This window comes from Saimiri boliviensis, chromosome 9 (assembly GCF_048565385.1).
Source record: "Saimiri boliviensis isolate mSaiBol1 chromosome 9, mSaiBol1.pri, whole genome shotgun sequence".
In the NCBI taxonomy this organism is placed as follows: Eukaryota; Metazoa; Chordata; class Mammalia; order Primates; family Cebidae; genus Saimiri; species Saimiri boliviensis.
Window position 1 is genome coordinate 18498147 of NC_133457.1, and position 24948 is coordinate 18523094.

The 24948-nt window shown below is 39.6% G+C and overlaps 1 protein-coding gene and 1 pseudogene across 1 annotated transcript in view; one reads left to right on the forward strand and one right to left on the reverse strand.

Moving 5' to 3' along the window:
* LOC141585595 (keratin, type II cytoskeletal 8 pseudogene) overlaps positions 1-20022 on the reverse strand; it is a 29192-nt pseudogene extending 9170 nt beyond the window's left edge.
* The window catches only part of MME (membrane metalloendopeptidase), a 128321-nt gene continuing 115092 nt past the window's right edge, over positions 11720-24948 (forward strand). The window contains exon 1 of the mRNA XM_074405524.1: positions 11720-11736. The gene's annotated coding sequence lies outside the window, so the exon portion shown is untranslated. The remainder of the gene's footprint in view (positions 11737-24948) is intronic.

The window sequence follows — 24948 nt, forward strand, 5'->3', positions numbered from 1 at the left end:
TTAAAAAAAAAAAAATGGTACAGACATCCCTTCCAAGAAATTTCCTTCTCGACAAAGGACAGACAGAACTCCAGATCATCCCACTCTTCACTGGGATAAATGCATAGTTGTCTCCTTTGGGAAGACTAATTTGAAACTCAAAAGATGGGTACAGGGTACACAGTTCGGGTGAAGGGTGAACCAAAATCTCAGAGATCACCACTAGAGAACTTATCCATGGAATCAAAAACCACCTGCACCCCCAAAACTATTGAAATAAAAATAAAATTAATTATTAAAAGAAAAAAAAAAGAAAGAAACTCAAAGCATGCAACTGTCTGTCTCTTACTTACCTATGACCTGGAAGCTCCAGCCTGACTTCAAGTTGCCCTGCCTTTCCAGATGGAACCAACATACACCTTGCATATACTGACTGGTGTGTCATGTCTTCCTAAAACGTGTAAAACCAAGCTGTGCCCAGACCACCTTGAGTCAGGACCTCCTGAGGCTCTGTCACAGGTATCTGTCCTCAACATTTTGCAAAAATAAACATCCTAAATTGACTGAGACCTGTCTCAAATATTTGGGGTTCACACTGGATACTTTATGTAAATCCATCCACACAGGCAGTAGTATAAGTAATATTATCCTTGACCAGAAAGACAATGTCAGTTGCTTTTTATTTGTCATATTGGATTCGGTAAGTATGGTTCGGTCCCTCACAAAACAGTGAACTCTTGTTTCTAGGTTGTACCCCAATGTCTTTGAGGCTCAATAAGTTTACATTGCTTTCTTTCATTTTTCAAAACCACATTATAAAGTAGAACAGTACTTCCTTTTGTTATCTGTAGTGGTGATTTCTTTCAAGAGTTATACATCACTGGGTCTGTCTGGATGGATGTACAATGATTACAGTCTGAAATTCTCTGAGAAGTAGACATTATTTCCATATTGTGGTCTACAGTGGATTCCAATTGTTAGTTTTTATTTGCTTGCAAGTTATTTCTCTTGACAAAGGCTATATTTAGCTGAACTATGTGATATGATTTGCAAATCCTCCTCCCTCGCACACACATATTTAAGTAATTGTTTCAAACAAAGGTTCATATTCATCCACTTTGTAAGGCAGGCTGAAGGTATAAGTAAAGTGGGAGTAGCTGTGTTTCTTTCTGCAAGTTAAGAAGTCCTTTAATATGAATAGTTAAGCAAATTCCTATAGGTGAAAATTATTCCTATCATCTGGCTTATGTGTTTGATTTCCTTACCATGCAAAGAGACAAACCCCTTCAGAAAGCCACCCACACAGAATAAAACTGCTATGAGAGGGTTCACTGCTTGTTTTGCTGTTGTTTCAGTGAAAATGATTCCAAATGATGGGTGTAAGCTAAATACAACTCCCCAGTAAATGAAAGTGTGTTGTCATGCTAATTGGAATAAACCTGTAGCACAATTTAGACCAGCAGAAAAACTTCAGTGAAACAGCCCTGAACCTAAAGTCAAAAGATGAGAGGGTCTAGCCTGAGTTCTGCCCGTTGCTTGCTGAATGACATTGCTTAAATAGCTTAACTTCTTGGCCTGGCATGGTGGCTCACGCCTGTAATCCTAGCACTTTGGGAGGCCGAGGTGGGCAGATCACAAGGTCAGGAGTTCAAGACCAGCCTGACAACATAGTAAAACCCGGTCTCTACTAAAAATACAAAAATTAGTGTGGTGGCATGTACCTGTAGTCCCAGCTACTCAGGAGGCTGAGGCAGGAGGATCACTAATCACTTGAACCTGGGAGGTGAAGGTTGCAGTGAGCCACACCATTGCACTGAGTGACAGAGTTAGACTGTCTCAAAAAAAAAAAAAAAAAAAAAAAAAAAAAAAAAGCTTAACTTCTCTGAGTCTCCTTTGTGAAACTGGGTTAAACTTAATGACTTTTGTTGTCCTATGTAGCTATTTTTTAAATACAATAATCAAAACTTTTTTTTTTTTGAGACAGAGTCTCTGTCACCAGGCTAGAGTGCTGCAATGGCGAGATCTTGGCTCACTGCAACCTCCATCTCTACAGTTCAAATGATTCTCCTGCCTCGGCTTCCAGAGTAGCTGGAACTACAGGTGGGTGCCACCACATCCAGCTAATCTTTGTATTTTTGGTAGAGACGGGGTTTCCCCATGTTGGCCAGGATGATCTCAATCTCTTGAACCCGTGATCCGCCCTCCTTGGCCTCCCAAAGTGCTGGGATTACAGGTGCCAGCCAATCAAAACGTTTTAATTATATTACCCAGCCAATCAAAACATTTTAATCACATTGTCTCTTTATGTATTGATATGTTCTTGGGTACTGGGTTTCAAGATGTGTATGCTTTTTAGTGATCAGAATAAGCATCAATATATCTAGGCTTTTTTTCCCCTTAATCACATTCCATTTGTTACACTCAATGCCTTAATTTTTTTGTCATCAAGTGGTTGCTTTTTCTTGCTATATTGTGTTAGTTTGCTAGGACTGCTATAACAAAATACCACAGACTGAGGGCTCTAACAATTGAAATTTATTTTCTCACAGTTCTGAAGTCCGAGGTCAAGGTGCCAGCAAGGCTGGTTTCTCCTGACACCTCCGTCCTGGGTCCCTCTCTTGCTACTTCTTCATATGGCCATCCCTCAGGGCACCCACGACCCTGGTATTTTCCTGTGTGTCTAAATTTTCTCTTCTTAAAAGGACACTAGTCATTGCATTAGGGGCCAGCCTTATTACCTTATTTTACCTCTTCAAAGTCCCTATCTTCAAATACAGTCACGCTCTGAGTTACTGGGCGTTAGGGCTTCAACACATGAGTTTTAGGGAGATGGAATCAGTCCATAACATATGTAATCTTTTTAAAATGTATTATTTCTTATCTTATTTAGTTTTAAAATGTTATTTATTTAAAAATTTTATTTTTGTAAAGATGGAGTCTCGTTATGTTGACCAGGCTGATCCTGAACTCTTGGCCTCAAGAGATCCTGCTGCCTCAGCCTCCCAAAGTGCTGAGATTATAGGTATGAGCCACTGCACCAGGCTCATGGCATATATATTCTAAGTCTTCTTTATATTAATATAGACTTTTCCAATAACATTTTAGTATCATTTTAAAATTATGGTGACTATTTAAAGTCTATTTAGAAGAAGAATAAAATATATACTTCTTCTAAATAGACTTTAAATAGTCACAATAATTTTAATTACATGAATCGATGCTTATAGGTCTTTATGAATACTCCTAGCAGATATATTCATTTTTTTCATGAAATTATATACTGCAATATTTTCATAATTTATTCTTCCTTCCTTATGATATCTGACAAAGAAATTTATTAATAGCTAGTCACTTTTAAACCAGCATCCTAGAATTCCTGGTATCACCTCTGGTATGATATAATCATATGCTCCCAATGGGTGCCTAATAAACACTTGGTAGATTAATTAATTTGATTCTATTGACTTATAGGAGACTAAAGGCCAGGAAAAATAGAGATCAGTATCTAGGATCACTGTATCTAGGATTCACCAGATCAGTATCTAGGATTCACTGCATAGCACAAAGTAACAATTCTCAAAATTTTACAGCAACAAATGCGGAGGATAATGCTCTCTGGTACATGTCCCTCTTGTTAGATGCACAGTTAAAGACCTCACTCTTGACTGGGCATGATGGCAGTAATCCCAGCACCTTGGGAGGCCAAGGTGGGTGGCTCACCTGAGGTTAGGAGTTTGAGGCCAGCCTGGTCAACATGGTAAAATTCATCCCTACTAAAAATACAAAAATTAGCCAGGCATGGTGGCTGGCACCTGTAGTCCCAGCTACTTGAAAAGCTGAAGCAGGAAAATCACATGAACCCAGGAGGCAGAGGTTGCAGTGAGTGGAGACTGCACCATTGCATTCCAGCCTGTGAGACAGAGCAAGACATTGTCAAAAGAAAAAAGAAAAAAAAAAAAAAAAACTCACTCTCGTGATGTGGCCTTGTCTCCTGCACATATAAATCATGTTACCATTAGGGAAAATTATGGGCATATGAATAGAATTGTGAGCCGGGCGTGGTGGCTCAAGCCTGTAATCCCAGCACTTTGGGAGGCTGAGGCGGGCGGATCACGAGGTCAAGAGATCAAGACCATCCTGGTCAACATGGTGAAACCCTGTCTCTACTAAAAATACAAAAAATTAGCTGGGCATGGTGGCGCGTACCTGTAATCCCAGCTACTCAGGAGGCTGAGGCAGGAGAATTGCCTGAACCCAGGAGGCAGAGGTTGCGGTGAGCCGAGATCGTGCCATTGCACTCCAGCCTGGGTAACAAGAGTGAAACTCCGTCTCAAAAAAAAAAAAAAAAAAAAGAATTGTGAAGGCAGTTTTTAGGCTCTCCACAGAATTTGTTGACAGTGTTAGGGTCTTTCTCCAGGGTTTTCCTGACCTTTAGAGGTTTGAGGAGCTTGGCTAGAATAGCCTGGCCTATCCCTGCAACCACTCAACCTCATCACTAGACAGGAGTGAAAACCAGTCAGTATTCTTTTTTTTTTTTTTTTTTTTTTTTTTTTGAGACCGAGTTTTGCCCTGTTGTCCAGGCTGGAGTGCAGTGGCATGATCTTGGGGCTCACTGCAGCCTCCACCTCCCAGGTTCAAGTGATTCTCCTGCCTCAGCCTCTCAAGTAGCTGGGATTACAGGTGCGTGCCACCATGTCTGGCTAATTTTTTGTATTTTTAGTAGAGACAGGTTTTCAACATGGATGGTCTCAATCTCCTAACCTTGTGATCTGCCTGCCTCGGCCTCCCAAAGTGCAGAGTCAGTACTCTTACTGGTGTCAGGATCATACTGGGAAGAGATTCTAGAGTACTATATGTAAGAAGAAGACATTTGGCTGGGTACGGTGGCTCACTCCTGTAATCCCAGCACTTTGGGAGGTTGAGGCGGGTGAATCACGAGGTCAGGAGTTCTAAACCAGCCTGACCAACATGGTGAGACCCCTTTTCTACTAAAAATATAAAAATTAGTCAGGCATGGTGGTGGGTACCTGTCATCCCAGCTACTGGAGAGGCTGAGGCAGAAGAATGGCCTGAACCTGGGAGGCGGAGGAAAAAAAGAAGACATTTAAGAAAACCTAAACACAGAACAGTCAATAAGTTGGGATACCCAAGAATGATTGCACTCACTTTGGTGGTGTTTGGCAAAGAATGCCAGTCATCTTGCACTGAGTACTTTTACAGAGCACAGACTCACACTGTTTCAGCTCACTTCCTCTCCACAGCTTCTTGAGAGAAGAGGGCAAGAGATCTTACCATGTCCATTTGACAGAGGATGAAGCTAAGGCTCAAAGAAGGTAAGGATTCCACATTGTAAATTCAAAGTTACAATGAGTAGTTGAGTAATTGAGAAGGCTGCAAACCTAAGTCTAACGACTTCCTGTTTTGCAATGTTTTCGCTAAGTTAAGGATTCAGAAGGAGAGTAAGTAGGAGTAATTGATGAGAAAGAAAAATATTGTCCTCTAGGAGGGGATATTGGTGTGTTTGCTGCCTTTTTAGCTGTTTTATTGGCAAAAGTGTTTCCTTGGGCAATGGGATTTAAAGTTTTTTGCTGTTCTTTACGGTGGACTCTTTATTAAGGGGGCATTGATAATAGAGGACCCCTGTGTGGTGAAAAATCCTCTTTCTATCCCTATGACAGCATGGTGATGTAGGATGTGGAAGGCGTATTTAGGGTCAGTATAGGTATTTACATGCAGTCCCTTAGAAAGAGTGAGAGCATGGGTTAAAGCAAGTAGTTCAGCTTGCTAAGAAGTAGTAGAGGGACGGAGTGTAGTAGCCTTAATGATAGATGAGTGAAATACAACCACATAACCAGCTTTAGCCGGTGCCAACTGACTGGGCTTTGAAGAACTGCCATAAACAAACCATGTGTGGTCTGGGTCTGCAATGGGAAAGAGAGAAATATGTGGAAATGGGGAGGATGCTATATGAATTAGGAAGATACAGTCATTGGGTTTAAGGCTTGTGTTTATGTTTGGTATTAGATGAGAGGCTGGATTAAAAATGGGACTGTGTGCAATAGTCACAGTGGGAGTTGCAATAAAGAGTGACTAGAGTTGGATAGGATGTGGGGCAGATAACAGATGTGGAAGATGCAAAGAGGAAGATGTGGAAGATGCAAAAGCCTGAAGACTGTGAGAGCTGTATAGAGTGAGTGAGGCAGAGCCTGTGATTTTGAAGGCCTTAAGAAGGAGTGGAGCAGAGACAGCTGCTGCACGTAGGCATGAGGGCCAACCCAGGACAGTGAGGTCGAGTTGTTTAGAGAGGAAGGCAGCAGGACATGGACCCGCTCTTGTGTAAGAACTCCAACAGCAGAACTCTGAATTTCAGCAGTGTACAAGGAAAAGGGTTGGGGCAAGTTGGTATAACAAAGAATGGGTTAAGTTAAGGGTTTTGTACAGGTAGTTGGAAATAATAGTTGTGATTACATGGAGCAGCCAAGGGAGCAGGAGGAATAGGCAGAGAAGTTACATGGGGTACCTTGAAAAATGAGGTTATTTATTTACTTTAGAAGAAGTTTGTTGGCAGCCGGGGGTGAAACCAGAAACAGAATGGAGGAAGAGGATAAAGCAGCAAGATAGACAGGAGCAGGGCCTTTAAGTTTCCTCAGGAATTCGGGTGAGTTTTAGAGAAGCTGGGGAGAGTACAGGGATTTGGCACCACAGGATGGATGGGAGGTGGTGTCCCGTACCCTAGGGTTAAGGTAGGGGGACACAGGGGGAGCTATTAAGGGAGGTATGGGTTCAGGGAGGAGGGCGGAAATGAGGTGTGGCTGTAGCCCAGGAATAGTTAAGGAGGCAGACAATTTTGTTAGGCAGACAATTTTCTTAGCCTAACAGGGGAACTGGATAAGTGGGGATGATTAGGAAAGAGTGTGGAAAGGAGTGCTGGCCTAATTGACACCAGATGTGGGGAGTTTGAGAGGTGTGGAGGCCTTGCCATTAATTCCCACAACAGTTATGGAGGCCAAGGAGACAGGTTAGTGTGGAGTGGGTGGCCCCCATATTGATTAAGAACTCTTACCCTCTTAACTCTCACCCTCCACGGTAACAATTACCCAAAGCTCGGCATTTGTGATGGTCCAGGGGGCCTCCAAGATGTTCAGACAGCGTCAGTCTTTAGCCGCCAAGCAGACGAGCAGTGACAGGAGTCGGACAGTCTGACTTTCCGTGGGGACTCACCACAGACAGGGCATGGCTTAGGAGGAATCCCACTGTGGGCATTCTTTAGCCCAGTGGCCAGGTTTCTAATACTTGAAGCAAGGTCCAGGAGGGGTCGCTGGACACTGCAGTCTGGGCGCTTTGAAGTCTTTGTGAACCGGTGTTGTGGCTGGGAATTGTCTTATGGCGGAGGCAAGCATTTGCAGTTCTGATATGCATTGCCACTTGGCTGCTTTCTCTCTATTGCTAAACACCTTGAAAGCGAGGTTAATTCAATCCTGTTGTGGAATTTGAGGGCCCGATTTTTTATTTCTGTAGCATTTTTAATGTTAGGGGCTGATTGGGTGATAAAATGGCTATTAAGCGTTCTTTAGAGGGGAGAGTAGAAGTAAGGATGACATTTAAGTTACTCCAGGTGAGATTATAGGACTGGGTGAAGTATTGGAGGATTTGGTGAAAAGGAGTCTAACTGTTGGCCAGTTTCGGAAAGGTTGGATAAAGAAAAAGGAGCATGCACCCTAACTATGCCTTAGGCTCCAGGCACCTTTCAAAGGCGAAATTTTGGGGCTGGGGTTGAGGAGTTAGCCACAGAACTAAACTGCAAGCCCAACCGCATATGAAGTGGGGCGGTGACAGGAGGGGCATAAAGAGGTGGGTTGTGGGCAGAGGAGGAGGAGGGAGGCTCTGAGGGGTTTAGGGCCTAGATTTGGGTCTGGTTTGGCCAGGCAGGGAGGAGAAAGGTAGGAAGGACTGATGGACAAGGAGAATTCTGAATCACTGGTGGAGGCAGGAGGAGCGGATGGAAGGGAGAGAAGGAAAATTTGGGATCGGTTACATTGAGAGCAGAGGTTAGGGAGGGATTGAAATGTAAAAAAGATGCCTGGATGTAGGGAATTTCAGACCATTTGCCCATTTGTTGGCAAAAATTGTCTAGGTCTTGCAGAATAGAAAAATTGAAAGTGCCATTTTTCTGTCCATTTAGAGCGATTGTCCAATTTATATTGTGGCCAAATGATATTGCAGAAGAAAATAAGATGCTTAGGTTTTAGGTCAGGTGATAGCTTGGAGAGGTTTGAGGTTTTTTAGAACACAAGCTAAGGGAGAGAAGGGAGGAATGGAGGGTGGGAGTTTGCCTATAGTTTAAAGCAGGTGTACCTAAACTACGGCCTGTGGGCCGCATGCAGCCCCCTGAGGCCATTTATCCCCCACCCCCCCCCGCCGCACTTCAGGAAGGGGCACCTCTTTCATTGGTGGTCAGTGAGAGGAGCACAGTATGTGGCGGCCCTCCAACAGTCTGAGGGACAGTGAACTGGCCCCCTGTGTAAAAAGTCTGGGGACGCCTGGTTTAAAGAGTGGTGGAGACAAGGAAAGTGAGTGCGTGACCAAGCAGTTTAGCAGGTGTCACAGACTAAACCTTGGCCTGTACCTGGAGTGAATCAGTCAAAGGGGGCATCCCACATGTTGATCCATCACCTATGAGTGAGTGCAAGTGAGTAACCAGAGCAGAGGTCTCCGCAAGATCAGTCACCGAGGGAAAACTGACTTTCTGGTTCCATGACCCACATGAGATTTTTTTCCAGTCATAACCTTCATGTAAAGTCCTATCTTTCTTGTCTCCGCTGAAAGGGAGAGGAAAATGAAACTGAGAGGAGGAAGAAACTGACAGGTAGTGAGAAGGGCTAAAGGAGAGACTGAGGCAAACGACTTACCTGATACGAGGATGGTGAGTGGATGTGTGGGCTGCTCTGATGAACCTACGTCATAGGTAGGTCTCTTCACAGAGGGACAGGGTTTTGGTCTCCTGAAGGAGTTCCCCCGCCCCAGGTTTTGGCACCAAATGTTAGGCGTGTCGCTCACTTAAAGAGACCACCACGCAGGCTTTGTGTGAGCAACATGGCTGTTTATTCACCCAGATGCTGAAAGGCTGAGTACAAAAAGAGAGTCAGCAGAGGGCAGTGGAAAAAGAGTTGATTTTATAGGTTGGGGAAAATGGTCAGTTAAAGGTGGCAATCTATCTTAGGGAGGGGAAGGGCATCACAGGATGCATGGTCTCAAGGGTAGGGGTCATCTATTACAAACAAGCATGATCATAAGGGTGGAGGGTATCAGTTGTGAGAAGAGGGGAGGGTGAGGTAAATTACATACTAACAGGGGTTGGGGTCCTGAGAAACCCAATGTACAGGAGGAAATTCTGCAAGGCTGAGCAGGAACAATTGTTGCAGGTTGCAGGTTGCAGGGGGAGAGCAATTAGTTGAGGGAGGAACAAGTTGTTTCAATTCTTTCTGTGGCCACCTGGTTACTTGTGGTTACTTCAGACTTTCTGGCTCCTGGGGACCATACAGAGGTGTACATGTGGGTCACCAAGGCTATAATGGCCAGTCTTGAACTTGGAGGCCTGACAAATATTTTTAGTTTCTGGGTAAGATTTTATTCTTTTACAAAATGATGGCTGGGTGTGGTGGCTTACACCTGTAATTCCAGCACCTTGGGAGGCTGAGGCAGGTGGATCACAAGGTCAAGAGTTCGAGACCAGCCTGGCCAAGATGGTAAAATCCCACTGCACTCCAGTCTGGTGACAGAGTGAGACTCTATCTCAAAAAAAAAAAATGCCTTAGATTAAAAATGATCATAAAAGAGTGAAACTACTATCATAAAGTATGTTATGCTGGGAAGTTCCTGAGAGAGATTTGCTGAAGACTGCCAATAGAAAAGGATAGGATCACAGAAAGTGGACTATTCTCTGCCCTCTCTCAGCATCCAGGCTTCAAGTTCTAATGAAGCTTGGGAAAGAGAATAGAGCTAAGGCAAAGAAAATGAACATGTTCTTTAGGGAAATGCGTAACTGAACTTAGAGTTGAGGTGGTCTGGATGACAGGCAAGGGTTGGAAGTAGCAACAAGAAAAACTCTCTTCCAAAGACCGTTCAAACTTGTTTGTGGAAGTGAGTGTCCGGTGCAGTGAGTTTACAACTTCAGAGGACAGCAAGATAAGAACACAAAGGCCTTCTTGGAAATAACTCAGAAACAAAAGCTGGGGATATGTGGAATGCGGTGGGAATACAAAAAGCCTTGTAGTTTTTAGTGTTGGGAACTGAGTGATATTATACATGCTTTTATCCACAGTTCCTGTCTCATAACTCTCATAGCCCTTGTTATAATGTTGAGGTGCCTCAGGCCTCAGAAAACAGGATCTCTCTCTCTCTCTCTCTCTCTCTCTCTCTCTCACCTTCCTCTCACCTCCTTTTATGTGACCGAGGCAGGGCTACAATCTGATTTTGGGTTATAAGACCCTCATTCCGGAGAGCATTCTGCCCCATACCCTGGAAGAAGGAATGCTGCACAGAAAGGTCAAGAAGAATCTGAGCAGACAGCCCTTGCTGGGTTTTCCCACTCGGCCTACTGGTACTAAATTATACCATTTTGTCCAATCGCATTTCTATGTGATTGTCAGTCATGCCTATCCAATGACGTCTTCATAAAAGGTCCAAAAAGACAGGGTTTGGAGGCTTCTGGATAGCTGAAAATGTGGAAGTTTACAAGAGTGGACAAGAATTGATCCACGCTGGGAGGGTGGCACACCCCAGTTTTGATCCACAAGGACAAAAGCTTCTGTGTCCAGGATCCTTCCAGACCTCACCCTTGCATCTCTTCTTCTGGGTATTTATTTGTATCCTTTAAAATATCTTTGTAATAAACTGGTAAATATAAGTTTCCCTGAGTTCTGTAAGCCACTCTGGAAAACTAAATCTCAAGAGAGGGCTGTTGGAACCCCAGTGGAAGCTGGTTGGTCATAACTTCTGGAGATTGGGTTTGTGACTGGTGTCTGAAGTGGGTGGGGGAAGTCTTGAGGACTGAGCCCTCAACCTGGGGATCCAAAGCTTTCTCCAGGTAGATAGTGTCAGAATTAAATTAGAGGAAACGCAGCTGGTGTCCTCTGCTTCGTGTGTGGGAAAAATCCCAAATACATTTTGTGAAAGAAGTCTGTGTCAAGGCCAGTCACGGTGCCTCACGCCTGTACTCCCAGCCCTTCGGGAGGCTGAGGCGGGTAGATCACTTGAGGTCAGGAATTCAAGATCAGCCTGGCCAACATGATGAAACCCTGTCTCTACTCAAAATAGCCAGGCATAGTGGCACATGCCTCTCATTTCAGCTACTTGGGAGGCTGAGGCAGGAGAATCACTTCAACCTGGGATGTCAGGGAGGTGGAGGTTGCAGTGAGCCAAGATTGTGCCATTGCCCAGCCTAGGCAACAAGAGCGAAACTTTGTCTCAGAAAAGAAAAAAAAAAAAAAGAAGAAGAAGAAGTCTGTGTCAATTGTTGTGGTGAGAGGAGAAAAAAACACACACACTGAATGTCGTTTTTTCCACATTCCCACTGAGTATGAAGAATGGTTGTTGATGGTTATCACTGGAGATTGAAAACTGGATTCCTTTTTCACCAGGAATTGGTGGTTGCCATGGTTGGGGATACAGCGTGATGGATCTGTGACTTGTTCCTCTGAAAGCTGGCCCAAGGTTGTACGTGTGTGAATCCGGGGGAATTTACACAGGCTCTTGGCTGTAAGTAGTTCAGTTTCATTTTTTAAATTTATTACTAACTGCTTAACTATAGTTGAAGCCTGAGAATCTTATCTGCATTGATACAACTTATGCTGTTAGCATTTCACTTTATGCAGCTCTTGCTCTTAATCCACTCCCCATGCCCTAACTTGAGGCTTAATTTGGTATATGCAATGATTTATGTTGTTTTCACAAGAATAATAAATAGGGCTGGCAGTTCGAAGACAGGACAATAAAGCTGTAAATAAAAAAGGGGAGTAGTGCCATTTAACCTTAGTTTTACTGATATCATTTTACATTTCCTGTTACATTATAATGGATATTATCAACATGTGTCTGTTTTGTTGATACTTTTTGCACTGATATTGCCCTGATTTGGTCATTTTTGGTGAACAACTTTAGAAATATGAGCATAAAATAGAAAAAAAAAACAAGTGTCATAGAGATACATTTCCTATAAAGGTGCATACTTATATGCACATAAAATTATATATGAATGCAGAACATGTTATATAATGAAAAATAAAAATGGTCCTGCCTATGGTAGAATTACTGCTGTAGGAAGTAGAGGGGAATTGCAGTGATATCTTTGGAAGCATAGGAAAGACCATTAAGCAACTCAAAACCATGCCACATAAAAAACAGCTGAAAAAGTGTGATTTTTCAACTTGAAGAAAATAGACCCACTGAACTTGATATCTGCCTCCAAATATGTGAAGTCTGTCTTACAGAATGAACAGGTTTGTTAGGTAGGGCCCCAGGGGCAGACAATGAGGGATGTATCTTCCAGAAAAATAGAGCAGAGTATCTGCAACACTCAAATCTCCGTCCCTGGCTCTGAGAGGAAAAACACCACCCGGGGTACAGCCCAGCCTTCTTCACTATATGCCTGCTAACAGAGAGGACAAAAGCATCTACTCAGCCAACTGTGCCAGCAACCAAAGATAAGCCCTGATGGGTTTGTGCTTTATTCTTCTAAAACTGGTGTCAGGGTGCACAGTAAGTGCATTCTGGAGAATTAGGGGAAATTTATAGGCAAAAGTAGAGACAAAGTAGATACTAACTAGTTTCAGATTTTGTTTTTCTTTTTCTTTCTTTTTTTTTTTTTTTTGAGACAGAATTTTGCTCTGTTGCTCAGGCTAGAGTGCAATGGCGCCATCTTGGCTCATTGCAACCTCTGCCTCCCGGGTTCAAGCAATTCTTCTGCCTCAGCCTCCCAAGTAGTTGGGATTACAGGTGTCCACCAACACTCGGATAATTTTTGTATTTTTAGTAGAGACAGGGTTTCACTATATTGGCCAGGCTGGTCTTGCACTCCTGATCTCAAGTGATCTGCCTGGTATCAGATTTTTGCAGAGACTAATAGATATCAAGTATCAGTTTTAGCAAACCATAAAAATATTAACAATCCCAAAGAAAAGCCAAGCATGGAAAGAAAGTACAGATTCTGCCCCTCTTTTGCTGGTGTAGCCATGGACATTTTAACAGCAGTTACATTGATCTGTTTTGCTCTAGGCACACTCCATGCATTTCCCTGGGGAAACTGCAGCAACCAGGATTGAATGCTTAGGGTTGGTTTGTTTGCTGGGGTGGTGATGGGGGTGTGGGTGGAGTTGTTTTAAGGAACACTCCCAGTTCAGTGTCTATTTTTCCATTCACTGAGGTCCTCACAGCTTGTCAGTCAGGAAACTCAAATGGGTTAAAATAGTGAACTCTGGAGCCAAGGTACTAGGGTTTAAATTTCACTTCTACACAATGATTGGTTTTTTAATTGTTATTATCACTAGTCCCTCAAGGTCAAAGGCAGAGTCAGACCATTATTTCCCTGTAAGAAAAATAAGCCTTAGCCAGGTGCAGTGGCTCATGCCTGTAATCCCAGCATGTTGGGAGGCCAAGGTGGGTGGATCACCTGAGATCAAGAATTCAAGACCAGTTTGGACAACATGGTGAAACCCCATCTCCACTAAATATGCAAAAATTAGCCAGGCATTGTGCTGCATGCCTGTAATCCAAACTACTTGGGAGACTAAGGGCAGGAGAATTGCTTGAACCTGGGAGGTGGAGGTTGCAGTGAGCCAAGATTGCGCCATTGCACTCCAGCCTGGGCAACAAGAGTAAAACTCTGTCTCAAAAAAAAAAAAAGGAAAGAAAAGAAAGAAAGCAAAAAAGAAAGAGAAAGAAGCCTCATAAGTAATACCCTAATCCAGCTATTTTGCTATCTGGGTGTGATTCTTGGTGAATAAAGCTATAGAAACACAGACATCCAGAAGCATGTTGATGATGGTTCCTAACCTCTCTTTCCTTTATGTCTTTAAACAGAACAAGAGTTTATGACAGATTTGCTACTTTATTCTGTCTATCTGACTACTCAGATAGTAACCATAATTTTAACAAGCATTGATTCAAATATTAAACTACCCAATAGATCTATCAGCCTGGATATCTTGCAAGCACCTCAATTTCAGCATCCCAGAAAGTATAGTCTCAGTCTTCTCTTTGCATTTCTAATATTTGTCAACATGCTTAGCCATTTCCAAAATCATTTTTAGTTTGGCAATGCTACCCTGCTAAATTTTTCTCAAATATATCTCTTCCTTTGACTCATTTTGGAACTGCCCTGATTCAGGGCTTCTTGACTTACTGTCTGGATTCCTGCTCTAATCTCTCAACGTTTCCTCTCAAGGTGGGTGGATCACCTAAGGTCAGGAGTTGGAGACCAGCCTGACCTTCTCTTCTGTATAACACTTCCCTCATCTATACAACCATAAAGAGGAGCTTTCTAAAATGTAGATATGATCTTAGACTCCTATTTCCTATAAAGTCTAAAGCCCTGGACGTGGTTTTTATGGTTCTTCATGGTTCCAATTAATCTTTCTAGTCCTGCCATTCCTTGCTGTTCTTGTTCAGCCTTGAAGGCTATTAGCAGATTTCTCCCAACCGCCTTCCCTGCCGTCAGCACACAGAGGACCAGGACCCTTCTGGGCCTTTGCTCATGCTACTTTCTTTACCTGAATGCTCTTTCTCCTGTCCCTGATCTGAAAACCTCTATTCAGTCTTAAAGGCCCAGCTCAAATATCACTGTTGTTAATTTTCTTTGTGTTAGGATTCTTCTATAGAACCCCTTAGCACTGGGCTTAGACAGCATTTTAGCATTTTAATAGCATTGAAGATAGAGCTGGCTTAAAGGCAACAGATTAAACACACAAATGATTTACTCTGACAATTAGATTAGGTGCTTTTTAAATTATATTATTTAGTTTTATGCATTTTAACCTTCGCAGCTAGCCCAATCCTAAGCACATGGTAGGTACTCAAAAATGTTTGTTGAGTGAATAAATAAAATAGATATTTTACCTCAAATATATTAATATTTTTACTTTTCATCATCACAATTGAGATGTACTTTTTGCCTGCTTTAAATAACCTGCTTACTAATTTATAGCAATCTATTAATGCATGGGTGAATATCACCCTAAAAAGATAATTCTGCCTTCTTTTTGAAGTGGCAATGGACTCAGCAAAAGGAAAGGGGTGAGGACCATCATTTATTCATTCATTTGATGCCTATTATCATGCACTGCTGTAGGTTCTGGAGATTCAGTGAAACAGACAACATTCCTATTCTCCAGGATCTTCTCTTCCATAAAGACACAACAGAAAAGAAACAAGTAAACAGACAAACAAGGTAGTTGTATTTAGTGATAAGTACTAAGAGAACCATAAAATGGAATAATGTGCACAACCTAATTAGGGGTGGGGAATACATGAGATTGGGTGGTACCTTGCTGCTGAAGTGAGACCTGAATGTTGAAAGGAGCCAGCCATGTAATGATCTGGTGATAGAGAGGACAGTTAGGGTAAAGCCTAAGGACAGGAATGAGAAAAAGGCAGGAGGCAATGTGGCTGCCCATATTTAGCAAGGGGATCACATGGTGTAGCGGATGCTTTCCATGGTTCTACATTTATGCCTGAGTATATCTTCAGAAGGCTGTGCACACTTGCTAGATGGGGAACAGATCCTCAGAGCAAGATAGCAGACTTCTCCAGGTCGTGTATCTTGGAAATGAAAGGTGTAATTATTCTAAAGGATTCTGACTTTCTCAAAGTTTAGGATCAAATGTCAGGCTAAAGTAAAATGATTTTAGATAGCATTACATCTTTATTGTCTATTGAAATGTTAACCTGAAGTAATCAAAAGGGTCAGAATCTATTTTTAAAGAGAATTCATTCAAGTCTAAATGTGCCTCTCTTGTACTTCTAGGGGTTTCTGTTTGTTACTTACAAGTTAGTTTGGGTTACAAAGACTTAATTTTAGTATTTTAAATTTGATTTGGGGAAGTATGGCAATATCAAAAGTTTAAAACACTTCGTATCAAAATAGGATCACAAGTTACAGTAAAATAAGTCAGTCATTTTGTAAAAGTGATCATTTAAAGGTTTCACAAAAAGCAAAATCTTTTAATCTTTGATAGAGAGGAGACCAAAGTTTTTAAACAAAGGCCTAATAAACACAACATGAGACCAAGAGAATCTGTCTCTTCCTCTGTCCAATTTTTTTACAGTTTATGCAAAAGGTAAGCACAATTTTTCTTAATATTTTTTGTTAATACTATATGAAAATCCTGTTCAAAGGAGGAAACCAACTTTTACTTTTGTATTAGTGTATTATCAATACTTAAGCCAATTTTAATAAAAACCCCCCTTTTTTTTGAGACAGAATCTCACTCTGTCATCAGACTGGAGTTCAGTGGCATGATCTCAGCTCACTACAACCTCTGCCTCCTGGATTCAAGCAATTCTCCTGCCTCAGCCTCCCAAGTAGCTGAGACTGCAGACATACACCACCACACCCAGCTAATTTTTGTATTTTTAGTAGAGGTGAGGTTTCACCATGTTGGCCAGGATGGGCACGATCTCTTTACCTCGTGATCTGCCTGCCTCAGCCTCCCAAAGTGCTGGGATTACAGTTGGGAGCCACTGTACCCATACCCAGCCAATAAAACCTTTAGAACAAATCCATTCAAAACCTTATATTACTTATATATTTTTTTCCATTTATTTATTTCCCCAACATTTTAGAACTTTTTAGTTTTATTCATTTCATACTCCTTTAATTTAAAATAATTTTTAAACAACCTCTTAAGTAGACAAATCACTTTTTTACTAAAAAACCACATTTTTATGTTTTAGTTTTTTCTAAAAATACATCATTTTTATATTTTCATACAAGATTCTTTTTCTTGTATCTAGTATTTAATTACATATATAATTAATTTGACTTACAGCCAAGTCAAGCAAGTATCAAAAATATAACAAAAGGAACAATCTATGACCTTAAATATCTATTAGAAACAGTGTAACCCTGTCTAACCAGTAGATCCTGGCAAAATGTCTGAATTATATTTAATACTAACAATTCTGAAAACATTTTTATGTTATTTTGGTAACAATTTTAAAACTAGTCCTACTTGCTAAGGATTACTAAAATCATGTGAACTAAAAGGCATTTGAGTTAGTTTCTATTTTTCTGATAAAATATTTAAGTACTTACTTTTTCTTTAAGCCAATTAATTATAGTTCTTTTCCATATTTTGATAGTGAAATATCACATACTCATGACATATATAAATATATAGATATATAGACATACAGACAGAAGTAGATGTTATAGCTTTAGAATATTCTTCATTCGCCAATTTTTAAATAACTGTTTTCTCTAGACTATCAAGGCCTAAGCAATTGTTAGTTAGGCAATCTTCAATTTGCATGCCCAAAGACATGACTTTTGGATGAACATTTACATACCAAAGGCACAGAAAGTAGATCTAAACACATTATTTGTTCAGATAAAGAAGGGAATAAGTAAAGATTCAATCAAGACAAAATTGCCGAAAAGAGTGTCTTAAGAAAGGTAAATTACCTAAACTTTAAGCCAATGTCTTCCCCATCGTAAAAGGTTCTACTGGTTTAGGTACAAGAGGGAGATGCCCTAACAAGTGGAGGTTTCCTTTGTAAGTGTGATTTTTTTCTTTTATATAGAATTTCAAAATAGCTCACTAAATACCAGAAACTCATATTTTAGAGACCAATCTACATATAGGTGGTCTTTTCAACTTTGCTTGTTTTTTTTTTTTTTTTTTTCATTAGATTATTGACTTCAGGGGTAGCCCTTTAATGAGTGGGGCAAGAAAAGCATTTTTTTTTCTTTTTCTCTCTCTTTTCTTTTTGAAATGAAGTTTCACTCTTGCTTCCCAAACTAGAATGCAATGGTGTGATCTCGGCTCACCGCAACCTCTACCTCCTAGGTGGGTTCAAGGGATTCTCCTGCCTCAGCCTCCCTATTAGCTGGGATTACAGGTATGCACCACCATGCCCTGCTAATTTTGTATTTTTAGTAGAGACGGAGTTTCACCATTTTGGTCAGGCTGGTCATGAACTTCTGACCTCAGGTTATCTGCCTGCCTTGGCTTCTCGAAGTGCTGGGATTACAGGTGTGAGCCACCATGCCCAGCAGAAAGCATTTTCTATACCTGGACTCAGTATAGATAGCTCTGAAAAGAAACAAGAATACTTTTCCTGAAAATTTCCTGAATCTTTTATAAACATTTTATCCAGCTTTTTTTCCTAGTTTAAACCAAGAGTATCTTTTCAAATGCCATACAAACCAATAAGTCTTAATAAAGGTTATGACTTAACTGATAATAAACTAGGCATCACCAAAAAGGTGCAAAGCAATCCTCACAAGATATAGAACCACACCAAAGACAGCTCGAAGAAAAAAAAGTTTTGCTAGCTGCAAATGGAGTACACCTCACGTTTCTGTCTGGCTATATTTCTACCATCTCAGCTTGTCAGCTAAGTGCCTATGCATGAAGGTCCAAAAGCCTTATATGCCCCAGAAATGGAAGGACCGGATATCAAAATCTGTCCATGGAAGAGAAAAATATCAATAACCAATAGGTACTCCAAAAGAATGAAAGTCATATAAGTAATTTAAAACACATGAAACTGGTTCCCTGACAGGGAATTGATCCTGGGCCACAGCCACAGCAGTACAGAATCTTAGCCACAGACTGCTGTGTGGAAAGCTTTCCTTTAAGTCCTACAGGGGACCCAAAAAGGACATTTTGAGATATAAGGGATTTTAACTTGTTTCAGATCTGAGTTCAGCTGTAATGTTGCTTAGCTAATCCCCTGGATGTTAACATTTTACAGACATGGTAAGCTTTTATCTTTAAGGGACTGCAAAGTTCAGCAGGGCATTTAAAGGGTATTATCTGATATTGGGTCAATAAATCATCAGTGCCATTTATTAATTCCAGTGTAGAAAAAGAAGTTGGATCTGTATTTTATAATTTCAGTAGTTTCATTTTCATTCTGTAGCAACTCTGTTTCTGCCCTCTGGTCCAAATTTAAATACATTTTTCCCTTTTGAGAGAAAGAAATGTGTGCAATATGGAATTCCAAAAATTTGCCTAAGAGATGTGTAGGAGTTGAGGGAACAAGCAAAAAGAGATAAGTTCAGATCATAGAGATAGAAGAAGGAGCAGTTGGAAGTAAAAGGGAGAAAGCTTTCATGTCTTTTTAAATTTAGAAATAGTTTTAGGCAATCTCTTGTAAAGAAATGACTTTATCAGAACGTCTTTTAGAAGCTTCTAAGTACCATTGAAAAATAGCTCTCTCAATTATTTTGTTTTTATTTTATAGCCAGCTTTTGTTTTTAATGAAACATGCATATAAACTAATGTAGGTATTTCAAAGGTACCCGATTTTTGCTACGGCTTAAGTAAAACCATTCTTCTAGATAATGATGGGCGATAACACCATGAATATTATATATAAATCTAACTGTCGTTTTTAAAGATAGATCTCTCCTTTAGAAGTATGATTGTCCATAATTTAGATTTTTCCTTTTGAATGACCAAAAAGACCTTGTAGGAGAAAGTTTGGTCATTCAAGGAGAAGTGTAGATTCATCAATAATATGACCAGTTTTAAAGATTACAAATTTTCCCTTAAGCCACAATTATTTCACTTTTTGTTTATAAAAAGAAGTTGTTTCTCCTTAACCAAGTTTCATCCAATAGAAAAGGTTGCAAACTCTAACAAGAAAGACATTCAAAACCTTAACCTCAGTAAAAAGTGAAAATTCCAAGTCTGCAGTTAGCAAAATCTCTAGATAATAGCCAGTGAAACTCCTACCTTAAAAGCAGAGATTCAATTCCAGCTCCACTGATTGTGAATTAGTTTGCTTGAAAACAGTCTGAATCTCAAACCCAAATCAGGGAGATATGAAATCTGAAAGGAGCCTCAACAGATGCCTACTGGCTCTGACAAGGTCAGATGAACAAAAACCATTCATGCTGGCACCAAGTCTCTAATTGTAGGCAAAATGACAGGGATCACTGGAGGGTTGCTTCTGGTCCCCCTGGGTCACAAAAATGTCAACCTGAAATAATCAAAAGGGTCAGAATCTAGTTTAAAGAGAATTTATTCAAACACAAAGTTTGAGGATAGACCATACAAGAAGAACAGATTGCAAAAAATTGAAGTCAATGTTTTGAAGCACAGCAGTTTGGAATCAGTTACATAGACACAGCTAGAGAAGCTTAACAGAATTTCAGCATCTTTCTGTGTAAGGCTTAATGCATAGTTACGATAATCTAATTAGCGGAGGTGGTCTTTTTCTTTTGGGAAAGGCATATTTAACATTCCACACTGAAGATGTAGCTGTCATGGAATCTTGTGTGGCATCTGGTCTGAGTTAGGTACAGGACAATAAAGGAGAAAGTTAATCTATAAGAAAGATCCATGATTGGAAGAGGGGAGATCTGGTTTCTGTCTCTTTTAGTCATTTACAGAACAAGAACATTAAAGAAGAGAGTTAAGCTATATTCTAAGAAGCAGAATTGCAAACATGTTATGTGACTCAGGCTCCAGGGCTTAACTTCCTCTTTGGCACAATAAATTTAGGGTGTCCTGAAATTTTATTTTATTTCACAATAAAACACTGTGAACATGATAAGAAGCAAATACAGTAAAATCCCTTAATATATTGCTGATATTAGAATAGACAATATTGCCCTGTTCAAGTTTAAATCCATTATATTAAGCTTTTCTTTATTTGCAAGTTATATGTTTCAAAAATTGTTTTCTATCATTCAAAACTATGGTAGAAACTATACAACAACAAGCTTCATTATAATGGAATTTTGATAGATCAAATGAAAATACTTATTGGTAAATTAAATTTAATAAAATTAAAACTTGGTTAACTGAGAGTATAAACTACTTGAATTTTTTTTACAGTTTAAAGATAAAATAAGAGGCTTCAATGTTAAAAGGCAACATTTGCTGGGTAAACATTGTTTTCTACTTGATGTTAGAACTTTCTATCAATTCTTCAAGGCTGAACCAGCAGATTAAACAAATAAGAAAATGCAGTCACCAAGCAATTGAGGGAATGTCAAAAGAGCAGGCAGTCTATAGTGAATACAATGAACAGATACACCTTTGTTTTATTTAAAAAGATTTAGCCCATCAGGGGTCAGTAACCACCAAAAGCCTAATTAAAATGTTAATGAAAATCCTATGTAACTTTCTTCCCTTGGACCAGAATAAACTTGAGGCAATATGGAATTTAATCACACCTACACTGGGAGACATTCCTTTAACCTAAGATATCAGTAGATTCAAAATTAGAGTATTATCTCAATTAATATATGCAGCACACTAGGCCAATTGCCTTAAAGAATTAGACCACAGATTTTTTAAATGTACAAAAGAAAAAAGACTACCTCCAAAGTCCTTTCTAAGAAGCATGACTTTCTTCTCAACTTAACAATAAGATGTAAGTTTTAAGGTCCGATTTTTTGACAAGTTTAAAATAGAAACCCTTTACCTATATAGCAAGTACCAGAGCACTGTAGCAACAGTTCATAAAGAGGATTTGGGTGAGTGTGTTCTCTGACCATCTAAGAAACTTATCACCAGTAAATTTCTGAGTCCCAGAATGTGCTTTGGTTGTTTTCTGACATTTATTTTCTGTCCAAGTATGCTTTTCCTGCTCAAGTGGAGATTCCCTGGCAATTATAAATAATTTACTTTATGCCCAAAAACCTCATTAGAAATACAGACCATGGTTATCAACTTGATTTTAGGAGCAAGAGATTGGAAGTGATGTTTTCCTGGCCTTGTGCAATCTGTCTCACTTTAGAAGAGGTATAGAGCCTTATTATTAACAAGGAAAAAAACAGTTTATAGAGTTTTTTGAATATGCCTTCGAGACCTGTGATTGTTTAGACTTCAGAAGGTTAAGAAGGAATATGATACAATTTGAGATTTGTATAAAGGACAAATGAAAAAGAACTGGGAGTTTTATTTTAAAATAACCCCCCTAGGGTCTTAATAAAATACGCAGCAGTCATTACTTGATATACTCACTGCCTCTTCTGCCCCTTCCTAACAAAACTGGAAGAACTTTAAAGAATCTTAACTTTATTTTACCCCATGGGTCCATGTCTGTTGGTCAGTTTGAAAATAAAGCTGAAAACAATAACCAAAGAAAGTTTGAATTTACATCCAGGATAATAAACGGGTTTCATATTCCTGACAAATTCAATTAGTGGTGGTGCCTGGAGTTCTGTGTTGAGCAGAATGGCAAAGTACGTTGGTTCAGTGAGAAAGAAGCCATGATGGATTTTATCATAGACTCAGGAAGGGAACGTAGCAGCACTCACACTATGCTTTTGCTAACTCTGATAAAGACATTCAAAGAAATCATGGAGATCGAATGTTTGTTTTAGAGAATCGTGATGGAGAAAAAATAAAACTTTCATACCAAAAAGGGAGAAAAGGTAAAATGTGTGTGTGTGTGTGTGTGTGTGTGTGTGTGTGTGTGTGTCTGTGTTTTCCATGTAATGCTTCCTTAGTAAAGTCATTCATATATTCATTAATTACATATGTATTTAGTGCTTATTTAATATTAATACTGTAATATCTATAACATATAATGTAAATATAAAATATTTCATATTTAATGTACTTGCCTACAAGGCACATTAAATATAAAATAATATAAACTATAAATTATATATAAATAATAATATAATAAATATTTATTGAGTGCATCATTCCAAGGTGATAGAGATATGATAGGAAACAAACTTCCCACACTATTATAATCCATGTGAGGAAAAATCAAGAAGGCAGTTGAACAAGTTAACATATTCTGGGAGTTACAATGGCTGGGAATTTTTTTTAAAAAGCAAAGAAAGGAAACAGATTATGGAGGGAGTGATTTCATATGAAGTGGTCAGGGAAGACTTCTCTAAGAAGGTGGCATTTGAGGAGATCATGAAAGAAGTGAGTGGCAGAGCTGAGTAGATATATGGTGGCAGGTACCCAGTTCAGGAAGGAGTGATGGGGGAGTATCCTTGATATGTTTAAGTTCGGTGTAGCTGGCCTGTAAAGAGTATTAAGGAGGGTGGAGGAGATAAGGTGAGAGAAGTGGAGGGGAGGGGCTACAGCTGGGAGCAGATGATGAGGGGCCTAGCTTCATTGTCTACTGTAAGAGAGGTGTCCCTTATTCTGAAACAGAAAGTTACCAGTGGAGAATTCTGAGCAGAGCAGTGACATGGATGACTTGGCTGCTGTTGAGAAAAACTGTGGCATGGAAGGAAAAGGGACAAAAATAGAAGAAAATACGCCATTTAGGAGGCTGCTGCAATAATCCAGGCAAAAATGATGGTGCCTTGAACCAGTATGGTTGTGTTGGAGGTGATGAGAAGGGATCGCATTGAGAATATATTTTGAATGTTAAGCAGATGGAATGTGCTAATGAATTGGAGGTGAGATGTGAGAGAAAGAGAAGAGTCCAGGAAGACTTCAGTATTTATGGCTGAGCAGCTAGTAAACTAGATGTGTCATATGCTAAGATAAGCAGAATTGTGAGAGTGGCATTTTTAGGAAGATCTCTGCTTAATCTTGGAATCGGTTAGATTTTTTAAATGTTTTAAATCAACTTCATTAGATATAATTTACAAACAATAAAATATACCAATTTAAGATGTTTAGTTTGATAAGTTTTGACAGTTGTGTGTTTTTATGTAACCATCGCTGCAATCAAGATTTAGAATTTTTTTTTCTTAACCTCAAACTTTGTCTTGAGTCCTATCCCAGTCAATTCCCAACCATCACAGGACCCAGGCAACAATTGATCTGATTTTTGTCCCTATACCTTAAATTGGTCTCTTCTAGCATTTCATATACATGTGATCATATAGTATGTAATTCCTTGGGTTGACTTCTTTCACTCAGAGTTATATTTTTATGATTTTATATATGTCATGTGTATCAGTGGTTCATTTCTTTTGTTGTTTGTTTTTTTATCATTGAGTTCTAAGAGTTCTTTCTATATCCTGGATATTACTCTCTTGTCAAATACATGCATAACAAATATTTTCTCCTAGTCTGTGGCTTGTCTTTCCTTTTGAATAGAACTTTTAATTTTGTTAAAGTTTAATTCATCAAATTTCTTCTATAGTTTGCATATCTTGTTTCCAAAAATCTTTTTACCTGTCCTAAGGTTGCAAAAACTTTCCCCTATGCCTTCTTCTAGAAGTTTTACAGTTTTAGTTTTCAGTTTAGGTCTATGATTCATTTCGAGTTAGTTTTTGTATACAGTGTGAAGCTTATTTTTTTCCAAATGGGTATCTTCTCCAGCACAATTTGTTGAAAATAGTTTACTTTCCCCATTGAATTACCTTGGTACCTTTAAAAAAATTCCATTGACCATAGATGTCAAAGTCTATTATTGGACTCTATTCTGCTGAATTTATCTATATGTGTAGTTGTCATGAAGCACTACACTGTCCTGAAGACTATAGTTTTATAGCAAGACTTGCTTTGACCCTCCAGGAAGTGGCTAATATCTGGATTTCCTCACTATCTGTTGATTGTCTTCTCAGTTCTACAATTTAAATGCATTAAGTTCTCTTTGTTCTAAATACTTGAAGTGGGTTATGTTTCTTAGGTTAAATCTGATCAATAGAAATTCTCACGAAATTGCTAGGTAAGTACTAGCCATTTTAATTATCCTCACTTTAGAGGAGGAAGTTGAAGTACAAAAATATTAAGTAATTTGCCCCTGTTGAAAGAGGCACAAAATGGTGGAGGCAAGATTCAAAGCCAGGCAGTCTTGCTCCAGAGCTTG